The 15,131-nt window shown below is 38.4% G+C and overlaps 1 protein-coding gene across 12 annotated transcripts in view; it reads right to left on the minus strand.

Moving 5' to 3' along the window:
* Positions 1-15,131, minus strand: part of ENOX1 (ecto-NOX disulfide-thiol exchanger 1) — a 366,745-nt gene that overhangs the window by 202,383 nt on the left and 149,231 nt on the right. The window contains exon 1 of one of the 12 annotated variants that reach the window (XM_048926068.1): positions 11,444-11,720. The exons of the other annotated variants lie outside the window; for them this stretch is intronic. The gene's annotated coding sequence lies outside the window, so the exon portion shown is untranslated. Of the gene's footprint in view, positions 1-11,443; positions 11,721-15,131 lie in introns of those variants that run through there. 12 annotated transcript variants of the gene reach the window in all.

The following is a 15,131-nucleotide window of genomic DNA, read 5'->3' on the forward strand; positions in this document are numbered from 1 at the left end:
TATGCTCAGAGTGGCTGCAGGAAATAGCAAACATGCCAATTAGCAGTGGATGCCTACAAAACATCACTTTTGTCCTGTTTAATGGATCTAATTTATATGAAGTGTATTCAAAACATCACTTAAGGTTTATTACCACATCTCTGAAACCATTGCATTCAACTGAATAACTGGAACACTTTATGTACCTTTTATTAATGCATAAACATGATTAACTTGCACTTTACCCATCTGAAATATCAAAACGTTAAAAGAAGCATAAAAACAGAAAATTACTGGACATTTCCTGGTTGCTGCTGAGTGAGATAGGCAGGTGGAATGAACCATGACCAACCTGTGCCCCTTCCCTTCAGTACTAATGCCTCTAATGAAATCTGATGTCAATCAGAAACTCATCAAATTGGTCTGATCATTTGCTATCAGTCTCTTAGAACAACATAACAATCTGAAAATTGAATAGGAGAGAAGTGTTTTGCTAAAGGTTGTCCCGGCAAAGTGGCTGCCTTTATTATTTATATTTTGCTTATATGGCTAATTGGCTTTTGGTTGACTACGGGAAGGCTAAATTTAGATCTAACAGAAGGTACATACTGTGCTATACAGCCAACTCCAGCTAAGATTCCAAGCAGAGTAGTTTGAAATATATTATTTTTCCAAAAATGCAGCGTGAGGACAATGTTCAGTTCAACTGAAATTTTTCTTTCCCTTCCTGAAAATATTTTCCAGCATTGTGGTAACAAGAGTTATACTAATTCTCACTGGGCCAGAACAGAGTTCTTGAAGAATTAGAAGCATCAATTCAGGAATTCTACTCCAGATCATTAAAAGAGACAAATATCTGGCTTTCGTGAAAAGCTTAACAAGGAAGGGAAAGAGAAATGATGCAAAAGGAGGGAGGGGAAAATCTGGGAAAAGAAAAAGATTATCTTTCAAACAATTTGATTTAAATGAAAATAAATTAGATTTGATATTAATACTGATGGTGCCATGATATGGCTAAAAGCAAGTCTGCACTATGTTCCAGCCAGAGGGTCCACTATATGTTGTCTCAGTTTCAGTAGGCTTTTAACCGGCCTTTTGGCTGATTACATGCAAATGCTCCTTAATTTACAGCTGCTTCTATCCTTAAATATTTTATAATATATGATATACTTGCAACTGTAAGCAAACTGCTTCCCAGCAGGTCACATGGTTTTTCTATTTCTCCATGCAAGTTCTGTTTTAATAATTACTTAGGCATGTTTAAATGATTATGCTGCTCAGTGGCATCAGGCGTGTTCATATAGGATACATTCCAATCCTTTCGAGTTGTGAAAAAGATAAACTTCAGATTCAGTATAACCACAGAAAATATCAACTGGTGTGTCAAGGGAATCCAGGAGATGAAGAAAACGCTTCCTGGGAAGAAAAGGGAAGTTGCTTATGTCTAAAAGACATATAAACCCACTTAGAGACTTTTGTATCTCCAAAACCTTTTGTATCTTCCAAAAATTCACATCTGATGTTCTACTGTTTTCCTGTTTTCAGCCTTTCTCTTCTCTTGGTGGCAGGGGGGTTGGAACTAGGTGAGCTTTGAGGACCCTTCCAACCCAAGCAATTTTATGATTCTATGAATGTGCTGAAAGAGCAAGAGTCTTTGTCATTCCAGGCTCATTACAGCAGAAAATCAGCAGCATCTGCTTTCAGGTTGAGTAACACACCTCCAGACCTGCCTTCTAAAGGAACAGTGGTATTTAAACTTGAGAAGGTGTTTATTGAACACTATTTGTACTCTAATGACTGCTTGCTCAGGAGGTTCTGTGGGCCACCAGAGGCTAATGGCAGAAGTAACAGACTGCTTGCAAATGGATTTTGAAGCCTGGTTCTCTCCAAACTGCCCATATGCACTACTAAAGCACTGCACAAATCCTACCCCATAAGAGCAGTGAATAGGACCGGTGTGCTTGAAGTCTCTACAACTCCATTCATATCCACAAAAAGAGCACAGCGGATTATTGTTTGTACAGCCAGAGAGATTTGGGGAGATTAAACCTCGTGTCCACAGACAGCATGGCTGCGTTCCCGCTGTAGCACACATCCCCTGAATCCTGTCCAAGCATTGCCGCATTGTCTTTACAGCACAGACTTTAGTTTAAAAGTCATCTCCTGGCACTCGCTTTGCAGAATAGCTGGCTGCTTAGCACCCTGTACACCAGATGTTATCTCGCAAACAAAGTGCACAAATGCTTATTTCATTCGCACAATAAAAGAATAATCAGAGTTAGCGCTTAATTCCGTGATTCAAAGTTAATAGTATTTAGGATTTATAAATATTTAGCAGAAGTATGTTAATTTCATGGCTTTACTAAAAAAAATGGCATGGCATGCAGTTCGAGGAATGAAGCAATATGTGTCATAAATAAGCCTAACAAAGAGCATTTAAGTTATTAGAAGTTTTGGCAGAACAACTGCAAAGAAGATTGCAATTGTGAAGCACGTAGGTCATCTGACAAAGGAGACACTGTTACTCAATACAATAACAATACTAGTTTTATGTTCTTTTAAGTATTCCAAAAATAGCTGCCTGAAAGATTCTCCACATTAGAATGTCTATCTCTAATCACAAGGTAGATTTCAAATCATTAGTTAAAAGCATTTAAAAGACCATACATCAGGGAGCACTGCATCTCAGATCCTGCTATGTTCAGTAGACCAGTTATAGAAAAGAAAAATGTGTGACTGTCAATGAAATCAGTGATGTAAATGGGAAGAAACAGCATTGTTGGTAACTGGATACATGGGCACAATTAACCATTCCTGCACACTGAGAGTGAGAATTATTAAGGCTTTCACTTTGCAGTAATCAGAAGTATCATGGAAGAGGGAGGAATTCTCAGACACCTGTTGGACATAAAGATGACTAGGGCACTTTATTTTCCTTCTTTTTTTTTTTTTTTAAATGCTTTTTTTGTGGGTATTTCTATTCTAACTGTGATAGATGTGAAACACTAGGCATTAAAACAACAAAAGGTTAAATTAATCATAAATCATTACACACCATCAATTTATGTATTTATCCTACTCTGCGTATAGAAAATGGAATGAAGCGCCTGGAGATTTTTGGTTGAGCAGACTCAAGTAATGAAAACAATTTCCTAAAATAAAATATAAGTATTGTCAAGAAGTCCAGCAAGATTAGTTTCCATCTCAAAAAGACCAGAAAATTGGGTTTCTTCAGATCCCCAATCAAATGCACCAATAAGTGAAATTTTGCTTATTGAAACGGAAAAAGAGTACTGAGAGATGTGACAATCCCACAAGCTAAAAAGATTTTATATCATAATCACTGCTGTGACAAAAACGTTAGTGAGATATCTTATATTAACTACATCATCAGCTTCTTCATCATTCCTCAACACTGCATTCATTCAAGACCAATGCACACACTTCTCCCACTAAATCAAATGTCAAAGATCAGTCACTGATTACGTCAGTTTACAAGGGTATGCCATCCTCTCAAATTCATGTGCTTCATTTCCTTACTTTTGGCAGCTTTTCTTTCATGGCAGAAGAATAATACAAAGCAAAAACTGAAACATTCATCCTATATATAGCTCTTTACATACATTAAAATTCATAGAAGTTCAGAAAACAGTTAGGATATACATATCATAGAATCATAGAATAATAGAATCATAGAATAATAGAATCATAGAATGGCCTGGGTTGAAAAGGACCACAATGATCATCCAGTTTCAACCCCAGTGCTATGTGCAGGGTGGCCAACCACCACACCAGACTGCCCAAAATCACATGCAGCCTGGCCTTGAATGCCTCCAGGGATATATATCTCTATTTTTTAAGAAAGATTCAATTTGTTAGTCACAATAGTAGAAAAGGGCTGGTAAGAAATGATGAAGACAAGATATTAAAAACAAAACAAAACAAAAAAAAACCCCACAATACATAACAATACATTTCCTTACTTCATGATGTTGGCATAGTATCTTGATGCCAAAACTGCAAAATGTTTCCCATTAAAAAGAAAGATTTTTTTCAACAACCTCATTTCTACTAATGCTTTTAGGGAAATGGCGTCAGGGGAAGAATTTCCTTGTGCAGCTTGTATTGTCAGCTGTTTCAAAGGCTCACAGGGTCCTATGATGTCTAACACAAACCACAATTCCCATGTTGGTCTCATGTGAATCAGAAGATGAATGCTACCACACAATAGGACAAGAGGAATTAAAGCCACACTTTTCTACCAGATATCCTCTGTTGTACTGCCATGTGCTTTGATAAATGAATTAAAATTTCTTGGTCTAATTGCCAGAGAACTAGTAACATGTGAAAATAAAGTAATTCCCAGACAGCAAACAAATAGGGTACAAAAGGATTATTCAGAAGAGATAAGGCTGCAATATAAAACTAATATACATTTCATTCATCTACACTCATTGTTGGAGGGTTTCAGGAAGCTGACAGGGTTAAAATTCCCAACTACCACCTCACAATCACGCTGGAAGTCCTTGAAAGATGCAATATGCACACTGACAAGGAAAAATTGGCTTATGTAATCAGGATTTTCAGCACAATCTCTCGAAGTGCCTCAAGAAATCTAAACATCCATAGGCTAAGAAGTAAGTCTTCAAATGAATACAAGTTTGATTTAAAGAAGAAGTGAAGTAAGGACAACAGTGGTGTTTGGGGAAGAGTGGTTTTGGAGGACCAAATGTTGAGCATATGTAAGTCACTCTGAAAGTAATGCCTTCTATTTATTTCCAGGGAAACTGTAACAAATACACAGAGCACAATAACGCTATTTGATAGAGCAAATTCTCAGCTATAAAACACTACTTTTCAAAACAGTCATCACAATTATCTATGTGTTTTTGCCAACAATGAACAAGAGCCTGCATACTGTGCTTGTAAAAATCTGTACCAGCGGAAGTGACCCACTATTTTACAGCTCCAATAATAGCACTGTTGATAGGAGAACATTGTCCATGCAGTCCATCTTTTGTTGGTCCAAATAGATGGAAGTCAGAAGACACCAAATCTGGACTATATGATAGATGTGGTAGGACAGTTCAGCCATGACTGTCAATACGCTCCGCAGTCTTTAAGCTGGCATAGGGCCTGGCATTATTTTACTGCAAGAGAAAGGTTGTCCACTTTCACGGGCTGCTATTTTGACTCCAGCTCATAGCGGTGATGCTATGTCTCCTCACCAGTAATGATACGATCCAGGAAACTGTCACCTTCAGCGTTGGCTCAGTATGTCCTTGAAAAGCTTGCAAATGCTGTTATTTCTCTTCCTGTGTGAGTATTCATGAGACCCACCTGGCATAAATTTTGCGACATCCCAACATTGTCACCATAATTTCCAGCACAGTGAAGTTGATATTCAGATCCATACACAATTCCCTGGTCATAACCCTCCAATTAGAGAAGACAACATGATTGAGGCACTATTCATTTTGTAGTGTGACAGCTGTGCACAGCTGGCTGGAATGTGGTTGTCTTCACGTCTCTGTCGACACTGTTGAAACACACTACTCACTATCTCACTGTGTTCATATCCACTGTTTGGTCTCCACAGATGTTCAGCAAGCACTGATGAATGTCAGTGGGTGCCATTTTTTTTGCATAGAAGACTTCAGTGGCACACCTTTGCTTCATGCTTACTTCCATGTCAGACACCATTCTGTTGGGCTCTGCTGCCACCATCACATAGCAACAAAATGTAATGAAATATTGGCAGGAAGGTTCAATCTCTACTGCTATACCACCAACATCTGTCTCTGATGTCATGGCCAATATCATAAAATAGGAAGCATTACTTTCAGAGCAGTCCTCATACTTTTTAGTCAAGTTGAAAGGCAGTTACCACTATGATAACAAAACCTGTTGATTATGCTAACTTGCTCTGGACAGTAAAGATGAGGGCGACTGGATAAATAATGCAAAAGGACTTGAAGGTTTGTCAAAACTAGAAATGAGAGCTGGCAGGAGCAGATCTGTACACTGACACAGTCGCTGGTGAAGATCATACTATCCACAATTCAGGGCTGGTTTTATTTTTTTTTTAACTGTCTAGTCTGCCCCCTTGGACTGAATGTTTGTCTATGGACAGAACACTGAAGTTGCACTTCTGGAGCTTATCTTTTAGTTTAATTTTGTCTGAAAAGAGCAGGCTGTGGGCTCTCAGATCCTCTTCAGTGTGAACAAATGTACAGTAAGTGAAGATGGCCAAGAGATTAGTTTCAAAAGCACTCTCCTGCTCCTACACCCTCGATATATAAGCACTCTGTAATGCTCAAGAGCCAAGCAATAAAATAGCAGGTGAAAATGAAAATAGATAAATTTAGAGAGCTGGGCATGTGGAAAAAAAAAGTGCCAATAATCATGATTTTACACGGAAGGTGATGAAGTCTGGGCAAATTTAATTTTATCAAAGTTCACATTATCAGTTCCAAGTGAAACGTCAGAGTCACAACATTCAGTCCTCTAAACAACTCATCTCAGAGATGAAGAAAGTAAATTAAATTACTAGGGAAGGAAAAGAAAACTAATAGAAACATCACTCTCTTACTGTAGGAAGACCATCTATATCTCCTGCTTTCTCCACTCTAAAAAGACATGGTAAAATTGAATAAACTGAGAGGAGGATGGCAAGTACACTCAAAGGCATGGAGCAGCTTTCAGGCAGAACATCACCATGCAGAGTGGGGCTTTTCAGCCTGGCAGGTGACAGAGGATGGGATATGACAAACTTTCATGTAATTGTGAGGGGAACTGAGAGGCTGCAAAGCCGCAACTAAATGTTCTATGTATTTCCCAGATGGACATCTAGGGTATACAACACAAAACCAGTGTGTGGTAGAATCAGAACTAGCAAAAAAGATGTCCTTATTCACACAGCACATAGTTAAATTGTAAGCCCTTGATACAGAAAGCTGTAACTCCTAAGTTTACAAACACTGAAAAGTTGACTCCATAAGAATGATAACCTGCTAAAGGTTATCGCCCCTGACACTCCCAGTCTTTGAGCAATTAACTGCTGCTATATAATGCTTATTTTTCCTTCCTTCCTTCCTTCCTTCCTTCCTTCCTTCCTTCCTTCCTTCCTTCCTTCCTTCCTTCTTTCTCTCTCTCTTTCTTTCTTTCTTTTCAAATAACCACACCTGTCTGTCCTGTTTGTGTACACTTTCCTAGGCACTAATTTCATATTGTTTTGTAATTTCATAATTCAAGGACAGATTACTGGCTTAGGCTACCTTTTGCTCTGACCCAGTATGGCTGCTCTTACATTAGTCAATGGGACTAAGCCACTAAATAAAAGTCAGAAGTTACCTCTGCAACAGAAAAAAAAAAAAAAAAAAAAAAAAAAAAGCCCCACTTGACTCAACAGAATTTTCATTTCCTTTTATTGATTCCAGAACATGGCATTGGAGACTTAAGATTTATAACCCAAATTTGTGTTGGGAAAAGAGCTTACATGTCACAGTTCTACATGAAGATGATGGAAAATTGTAAATGTCACAGAAAACACAGTTTTGGAAGTCTACTGTTGTTGTTCCGTGTTCAGAACTGCATTTTTTCAGTGTTTTTTTTTAATTCTTTCCGAATGAATTTCCTAGCAAATGATCATACTTTTAGTATGCTAAGATCAATTTGATTAAAGTTTCATACACAAGATGGAAAAAGAAATATGTCAGTAAAGCATGTCAGTTATTAATGACACACACTAAATTATGGTAGACTGAACACTCTCAGTAGGCTGGAAGATTTGATTGTAGTGTTTTAAGTCTGTCTTACAGAATTGCACATTTTGCCTTTTGGACGATATTTATTATACCTTAGAGAGCACAAACAAATACTTTCGCAGAAACAATCATTTAATAATAGTTACTCTATTTTTTTTTATACAAAGCCCTTCAGAAAGAGTTGGGAAGGCTTCCCTTTTGTGCATCTTCCCCTATTCATGTCTCCTATTGGTAATGATTTTGGGTAAAATTTGCAAAAGTTCAATTTTCCCTGGCTCCTTGAAAAGCACACAGTAATTAATCTAAACTTACCCTGTTTTGGAATGTGCTCATTTAGAGTTTCAAATAAAATATCGATATTAGGTGCCAGCAATGAGCTATTACAAAAAAAAAAAAAAAAAAAAAAAAAAAACCCAAAACATTTGGTCCCTCTATTTTGCAAACTGAGATTTTTTCACATTTACAACGGAATCAAAAGGACTAAATGTGCTGGCTGGGTGTCACTAACGATACTAACTATTGCTCCCAGCTGTTTTTCCTTTAAATACAGGACACAGCTGAAATAAGATCTGTATCTGCCACTATTTGGCCTTCCTACATTTGATGGGAAATCTTACATGTCCTAATTAACTGTGACCAATAAAGTAATCACTTTACTCAACAAGTCCCATAGAGAAAAAATGAGCAAAACATAATTAAAAAATGATGACGTTGTCTGGATGAAAGTGATCAGTTGTAGTACAGAGGGGTCTCTTGGCCTTTTTTTGCACTTTATTTAACTGTTACTATTGACTAAAGTTCTAGTTTCATAGAGTTGTTATGAACAAGCTGTTAATAAGGCAGCTGTCTATGGCTTCAATAGTTCCATGTAAACTAAGCTATTATTTTGGAAGCGATGACATGATTCACATGGAAAAGGTGATTAATCCATCATATAAATTAGGACTGTGAGTATAAATGCATATAATTCATTTGATCCAATTTTTGTTCCAGATATTGCTACAGCAAATTATTTTTGTTACTTTTTTTTTTAAACTTTTTTTTTTTTTTTTTGTCTGGAACTTAAAGCTTCATAGGAAAAAAAAAAACCCACAAAGAAAAAAAAAAAAGGAGAAAAGAAGGGAAAAAAAAAATACAAATCAGAAGTGGGATTAGATTATGAGAAGCTACTGAAGCAGCATTATGGGTGGCACACAACATTAGGCCTCAAGGTTTTCTCTGAAGCACAAAATATGGATGTCATCTAACAGGAGGCATTAACAACTTGTTGGCCTCAGATCTCGCCTAGACATAACTACTTACAAGACTAAGTCATGCTCTTGCTGCACTTAGCCCTGCTAGTTCCTGAGGACAGTTGTTACATCTACCTCAGGGATACCAGCAGCCCTCAGTGTCAGGATAAGAAGCAATGAGCACAAACTAGAAGACAGGAGGATCCTCCCTGAGCACCCTGCTCTGGATGCCCCTGCTAGGGCAGGAGCTGAAGCAGGTGGTTTTAGTGGGCCCTGCAAGCCACTCTGTGCTGGGGTTCTGTGACACCACAATTCCTCACTCAATTGACATCATCTGTTTACATCTTAGTCATGGATACCTACTGAGGCATAAACGTCACTTTAGGCCCCAAAGATCCACAGTGAAGTCCCTAAGTCCCTTACTTACTCCCTGATACTCTCTTTGGGCAGAATCTCTGCAGAAGAATGCACCTGCCCAGCTTGTTGTTGCCTGCATGGGAGAACCAAACTCTTCTTGTATTTGTCTCTTCTCTGAAAGAATGGTCAGGTGCTGGAACGGGCTGCCCAGGGAGGTGATTCACTGTCCCTGGAGGTGTTCAATAAATATTTAGATGTTGCTCTGAGGGACATGGTTAAGGGAGGAAATATTGGTGGTAGTAGATGGACAGTTGGACTGAATGATCTTGGGGTCTTCTCCAACCTTGGTGATTCTACAACTGTATGACTGCACTTATTTTATCTTTAACACTTCTCCTGCCATTGACTTAGCTCAAGGAAAAATGAACTGGGTGCAACCAAACGCTAGCAATGACACCACATCTGCAATCTAATTGCTCTCACTCAAAAGCAAGAGCTGAGGCACAGTCATAGTCTATACTCAGTCTATAATTAAGAGTATCAGACTGCTCTCCGGCAAAGAAGCAGCTCACTGTTCATAACCATGAATACAGTCATGACAGCAGGCATGTTGGCAAATTAAAAACAGGTTAGTTTAGAGAAGCCAGCTGCAGTCACATGCAATCAGATTGCAACTGAGAGTTTGTACACCTGGGCTGACCAAGTGTGGGGACATGCAGTGAGGTGCATATAATGCATACATAGATATAGATATAATGATGGCTGTGTGTTAAGTGCTGAGACATCTGCAGCTCCTCACGTTACAGGGTGAGATATATACAAAAGTGACAGTACTATTCATTTCTGTGACCCAAAGTGCTCCTCAGAGAGACACACTCGTATTCTAAACTTTGCAACAACCCAGCGTATTCAAGCAAACTGGAAATCCCATATCATTCATGCTTCTTTACCAAAATTACACTTTCCTATGAAACAAAAAGAGGTCCCCAGAAGAAGTAAATTAAAAGTCTTAATTCACCTCTTTCAAATAGCAAATTCTGTACTTATTTTGAGGATGGAAACAGTATCTCAGGCCCAGTCAAAACCGACGTATGAAAAAAGAAAAAACTCTTTGAACACAAACGTTGCCCCAGCTTTTGCCAACTATCCAGTTCCAGAGAATTTACTGCTAATGCGCACGAGTTCTTAAATACACTTGCTATTTAAATTTCACAAAAAACGGATTTGGAGTTTTGTGCACATCAAAAGAGCTATAACAAAGAAACAGGAGACTGAATTTATGATTAGGAAAAGCAGACACATTCATTTTCTTTTCCAAAGCAAAGCACCATAACAAAACCACACTCTGGCTGCTGAAGTTACTCAGTGATGGAGAATTTAGATTAGCATGCAAACAAGAAAATGTTTGACTACATAAAAGATAACCTGAACGCCAGGACTATATTTTATGCAGAAACTAGTTATAAAAATGCTGCATGAACGATCCCCATAGGGATAATTTAAGGAAAATAATCTGAGATATTTACGTACCTGACAAATATTCAAGACTATGGGAGATTTTGCTGTTTATATGCCCATCATCTAAGCCTACAGTGTTTGGCTGGGATAGCCAAGGTCACACTGACCACAGCAACTAGCCCTGGCTCTGGGAGAAGCCCAGCCATGTCAGAAAGGCTGATCAGCCCAGGTGGAATATCACACCATAGCCTCAGAGCACCAGGGTTCCTGTGTTCACACTGCTCAGGTGTTACTGCAGTCTGCCAGACAGACAAATCCTGGGTGTTAACGCCAGCAGGACAGCTGAGCTCTAGACCATGTTTATTAACATGCCATCTGAGCAACACTTGACAAGCCCACTGCAAATTGTTCACAGCCCAAAGGCTGCATGCGTCTTCTCTGCCTTCCCATTTTGTGCCTCCCTGCAACCTCACCAGCCTCCCTGCTCACCTCCATTGCACATCCTTCCTTGCTTCTACGTCCTCAGCCCACAACTCCTGCAGACAACACGGAATACGCAGCAGAGCTGGAAGCTGCTACTTCCTATCAAAAGCACCACACATATGAGAGTGGTGTATGTTGACCCTGTGCCTGTTCATTATATTTTCTTACCTCATATTGCCAGCAAGATGTCTCTCTTATGTTTTGGGCAGCAGCACTTAACACTGGATAATCAGCAAAAGAGTCACATTGCAAGAGCTCATAAGCCACATGTGTTTTGCAAGCTGGAGTTTGGTCACTGTCGTCACAAAATGAAAACAGAACAGGTGTAGAAAAAGGCTACAAAAATCAGTTTGGAAAGAGGCTTTCTTTTTTCTTTTTTTTTCTTGAAGGGAGATTAGAGAAGCTTAGATTGTTTAGTCTAGCAAAATGAAGAAGAACAGCTGAGAGGAAGGTAAGGGAGGATATGTTTGCTCTCTATTAATTATTAATTAATACTCTATTAATTATTAATAAAGAACTATTCAAGATAAAAGGTAATGGTGTCACAAAACAAATGGATAAAGGTTGTTCGTGAATATATTTAAGCTAGGAATGCAAATAGAGTTCCTAACCATTAATTGAGTTTGGAAACAGCTTTCCAGTGGGAAAAGTGGAACGGAAAAGCCTCAAAGACTTCTAAGAGGAAGCCTATATGAAGAGGCTGGATGTCTCTGAATGCCACATACCAAGCAACGGTTCAAGCTTTGTATCCCAAATCTGATCGCCTTTCATCTCCTGGCTAGGGGGAGATGCAAAACTGTCTGTAATGTCCTTTCCTAAACCTGGTGAAAAGGACACATTTGAGCATTTGCTTTTCTAAACAGAGGTATGAAAAAACACAGAATTTTGTTAATGATTCATTATTTGCATTTAATAAGATGAAATCCACTTTAACAGTACTTTGAATGAGACCTCTAAAAGGTCATCTCACTCATCGTCAGATGGCTATGCCATTTCATGGCTACCACTCTGGCTTGGCTTTGAACCATTTCACTCTGAAGCTTATTTTTAATATCTTCAATAGTGCAGTTCTCCTAATATACACCTTGAATACATGGAGCCCTCACCAGAGGCATAGAAATAGAGATGTGATTGTCATAGCAGTGGAGGATGTTCTAAATACGGTTTTCAAGAAGAAACTGTTTAAATCTGAACTGTAGTACCACACTGACAAGCTTGTCTATTAAGCACTATTGTGGTCAATGCTTTGTCATAAATACACAACTGATACCTGCAATACAGAAGTGACATTTAAAACACACAAAGAAAACCACGTTCATCACAAAATGTTGCTTCCTGAGTCATCCAACATGAAATCAAAGATTTATTTCCAATCTTGGGTCAAATGCCCTGGGGTATATCATCACATCAAAATACAGTTCTGCTACGCTCCACTGGAATGGTCTTCATCCGTATTTAATTTCTGCATAAGAAAAAGTAGAGAAGTCGAGCATAGAAGGGTGAAGTACACCAGAAAGATCAAAAAAGAGGTAAGAAAGAAAAGTTTTCACTAATAATTTTAAAGTAGAATGCAGTGAAAATAAATGTGTGCACAGACACACAGGAAATGGGCTGTGATAGTTTGACAAACATAGAAAATCTTTAAGGACTGAATCTTGGACTTAATCCCATTTAGAAAAAGAACATATTTCTGTCTAATAGCAGTTTCATAAACCTCTTAGAAGTTTTAGCAGTGTTCCAGTGAGAAAAGAATCCACCGAATGAGCCAATATGTGGCATTTATTTGACAGCATTATCAAAAGGCTCATGTACTCAGGGAGTCTTGCAATTGTAACTTCTCCAACCCCAGCAAGCGGTTCTTTCCAAAGAGGGCTGAGGGGCACCACTTCACAGACAAGAATGATTTGCCCACATCCCCCTTCAATCTCATTTGCTTTCTGGTTCAGCAGATAGCTACAAATCATACACAGAACATAAAGGTGATAAGGAAGCTCCACAAACAAACCCCAGTTTCTCAGGTTAGCTGTGATGATCCCTTGCTTTTCCATTTTTAGGACTTAAATTCACTTCAGTTGTGCAACATCCAAGTCAGCTGAGTTGACAAAAGAAATTCCATGTTTTTCTCTGCTAAAATGGGTTCTCCTGTATTTTATTTGGTTACAGACATATGAAAGTACTTATACAGGGTCACCAGCAGAGATCTGCAAGATATGAATCTCCTCTGGGAAGGCAGCTCTGCAAGACTCTTCAGCTACTATACTGCCTGGTGTCCAGCAATTTCAACTGCTGTAACTGGAGGTTTAATGGGATAACATCAGTTATACCCCTCTTCCCCTTCCCCTGAATGAAAATGGGAAAACTACTTCAGTTTCTCAATTTTCAAGAGAGATTACATTTTTATTTACATTTGTTCTGCGTATAGGCCCAACACAAGTATTATCCGCTATAAATAAGGCAAAACCAACCCTTGCTTCCAAAGCAGCATTGCTGTAGTGGGATTTCAGACTGAAAAAGATGACGGCTGTACAAAATGAATGCAGCAAGTTGCTAAACTCTGCTTACAGACCTGCTCCCTCTAGAAACCACAGATGTATATTGAGATGGACAGATTCGGCAGGCAGGATAGCAACCCAGCAGTCTGCAGAGCCTTCCTGTATTATATCAATTGTATTTACATGGACAGTCCAGTGAAGCATGTTAGACTAAATGTCTTAACTGTTTCAGTACCTGTCTCTGTTGAAATTTGTTTCCTTGCTACAAAGAAGTGGGTTTTTCATCTTGTGAAGAAAATTGATGTAATTAAAACAGCTCTATTCCAATAGCAGGGGATGTGCAACTGATTGCTGGGACTGTCGATTGATTTTGTCTGTTTGTTTGTCTTAATTATCTTCCTTCAGATGCCTGATTGTGATTTAAAGTCAAGGTTCTCAGAAATTAATGGGATGATCATGTGCTGCCCTCACTTATAAAGCTATCAGCACTGGGAATGAATTGTGAAACAAAAAAGAAAAGAGGAGAAAACTGGGCAGTTGCAAGGATAAAAACAGAGCTGATCCTGACCCAATTTGCCAGGTTAGGGTCTAACCACAAATGAAAAGAACCATTTAGCCACCTGCCAGATATTTCTGAGAGACTGTATAAAAAATGACTGCTCTCCCTTATTTACTAAACCATAAGTTGAAATAAAATACTCTGAATCCTGAAGAGTTTCCAGTCAGGATCAAATGTAATTTCACACTGGCCACTGTTTGTTTTTAAAGGACTAAATATCAAAGTAATTTCAGGAACTCTGCTGGAAAATGGGATTTATAATGAAAAATATTTGCTGACCCATAGAGAAATGAAAGCATGGCTTGTGCTCCCATTTTTCTTTCATGGTGCTTGACAAATTGACACACAATTGTTAATTATAGGCACTGCGCATCCCATGATTATGCATAAAATATTCCAGCTGATTGGAGCACAAGTCCAATAGCATTTGCAAGAAATTAAGTAGCATTCTTACAGATACTGAAGGCTATGAATTTTGAATCATGATATAATTAAATTTCTGAAGTAGATATTCAAAATGCTCCTAGTTTTTACTTAGCATTTAACCGTACTACAACCAAAGAGGGTTCCCTGGATAAATGTTTTGAACACAGACTTCAACAGCCACTGTGTGGCACAAATCTGCAGACTAATGAAAGTATTTCAAAAGAGTATAGTTGTCAATACTTATTTATGTGGGGCATTTTTGATTTTTCCACTAAGATGAAGAAAACAGGAAAATCAGTTTCACTTTGGAAGTGAATGGGAGAATACAAATATATTTCAGGTTAATCCAATGACACATAAAGATATACAATTCTTACTA

The sequence above is a fragment of the Lagopus muta genome, chromosome 1 (genome assembly GCF_023343835.1).
Source record: "Lagopus muta isolate bLagMut1 chromosome 1, bLagMut1 primary, whole genome shotgun sequence".
NCBI lineage: Eukaryota > Metazoa > Chordata > Aves > Galliformes > Phasianidae > Lagopus > Lagopus muta.